The sequence below is a fragment of the Myotis davidii genome, unplaced genomic scaffold (assembly GCF_000327345.1).
Source record: "Myotis davidii unplaced genomic scaffold, ASM32734v1 scaffold328, whole genome shotgun sequence".
Taxonomy (NCBI): Eukaryota; Metazoa; Chordata; class Mammalia; order Chiroptera; family Vespertilionidae; genus Myotis; species Myotis davidii.
In genome coordinates, this window is record NW_006300373.1 from 389,112 (window position 1) to 391,036 (window position 1,925).

General features: G+C 64.9%; 1 protein-coding gene across 1 annotated transcript in view; it reads left to right on the top strand.

The window, feature by feature from the left end:
• Positions 1–1,925, top strand: part of ADCY7 (adenylate cyclase 7) — a 35,502-nt gene that overhangs the window by 815 nt on the left and 32,762 nt on the right. The gene's annotated exons all lie outside the window — the stretch shown is intronic.

The window sequence follows — 1,925 nt, forward strand, 5'->3', positions numbered from 1 at the left end:
GGGAGGCACTCAGCAGTTAGTGAGCACCTGGCAGCCAGCTGTTTGCAGAGGGCGCGCTGTCTGCAATCATTAACGGGGCGATGACTCGCGAGGCCTCCTGTCTGGAGGACGGGAACCCGGGCCTCCGAGGGAACCCCCGGGCGCTCCCTGGCTGTGTGACTTTGGGCAAGTGCACCAACCTCTCTGAGCTTCCGTTTCTCATGGATGAAATGGAAACGCTGAGGATGCTTCTGTCGGAGGCCCAGGAGCAGGTCCAGATCCGAGGCGGCGGAAGCAGCCTGGGACTCGGGGTGAAGGACGTCACTGGGTGGGGACTGTCGGTCGGAGTGTTGTGTCAATATTAACTGACTTGATAACTGTTTACGTGCGGCCTTTTCTTAGGATGGATGCACCCCGTCCTCCCGGGACCCCGCCCACAGCCCTCAGCGGGGCACCTGGCCCTTCGGAAGGGGTGCTGGGTGGTGTGCTGACGGCTGGGGAGGAGGGGCCCACGGAGGGGCCCAGGCCGCAGTCTCCATCTGGGTTTGGTGTATGTGGGTGGGCGGGCTCCTTCCCCTGTAAAACGGGGACACACCTCCTTGCTCCGGGTGGTGGCGTGGCCTGGCCGCCTTGAGCAGGGGACGCTCTGCGCGTGGCTGCGAGGAGGACAGGGTGCTGGGCCTCTAGTTCCGCACCAGCCTGGGTGCAGGGTCAGTGGGTGCCCAGGGGGACAGGACTGAGCCAATGGGCACAGGTGGTGGGGGCGGGGCCGGGCTGGCCAGGCCTCCTCACCTGACCTTGTGGGCATGGCTGCTAGTCCCCGCCTCATCGTGAGGACGGCGGGAGCAGCTGAGCATGGCGAGTGTGGCATCTGACAGATAGGGAAACTGAGGCTCCGAGAGGCAGTGTGAGCTCGGGGGTCCCACAGCCAGGCAGCTCCTGCTCCTGGGCCGTGGCTCTGAGCGACATTCCTGGGGAGGAGGAGAAAGACAGCTCGTTTCTTCTCTCGAAATGCCTTTCACTTCGTTACAGAAATGGTTCCCGTTCCGTATTGAAAAGCCAGGAAGCCTAAGCCGTCGGGGGACCCTGGAGTCTCTACTGTGTGAAGCAGCCATTACCGTAACGACGCACATCTTTCCAGCTGGCTCCTTGAGACACGTGATAAGGTAGCGTGGTGGGCACCCGTGTTCCTCGCCGCCGTCTAGGGAAGCCGGCCGTGCTCTGTGAGTGGAGCGCGGGGGTTGTGGTGCCTGGGTCACTGGCTGGGCTCTGTCCCCTGTGCTGGTCGCTTGGGCGTCCCCGTATCTGTGCCGGCGGAGCCTGCGCCTGGAGCCGGTGGCTCCGTCTGTGCCGACGGCCGGGGTCCTTCTCTCCACTTCCTGGGCCCGCAGGCTGGACGCGGGTTTGTGGTCAGGCCGCGTCTGGGGGCGTGGAGGTCCCAGGCACCAAGCGCGCCCCACTCCCCGCCCCTTCGGTGAACTGCTCTGTGGTCAGAGGATGAGATGAGACAGGGAGGCTCCCAGGAGAGGGGGTAAGAAGCCTGCCTGCCCGGCTGGTGCTGGGAGCCATTAAGCTCCTGTGTAGGTGGTGGGAGGAGAGGGGAGGAGGGGGGAGAGGAAGAAGGAGAGGGAGGAGGAAGAGGAGATAGAAGAGGAGGAAGAAGAGGGGAAGGAGGGGGAGGAGGCGGCCTCTGCTCCATGCTGGGAGGTGGATGGCAGGGCCTGAGGTTGTCTCTGCCAAGTGTGATGGGTGTTCAGGTGAGGATGGGGCATGGGAAGCTCCCTCCCTACTCCCCACTTCCCGTTCCCTTGGGGAGCAGGCTGACCCTGTGGCGGTGTCACCAGCTGTGACGCCTGGGGCGCCGCCTCCCTGCAGGGCCGCACAGTCCTCCCGGAGGAAGGGGCTGCAAGGCCCCGGGTGGGCGGGCGGGCGTCTCAGAGGAGAGG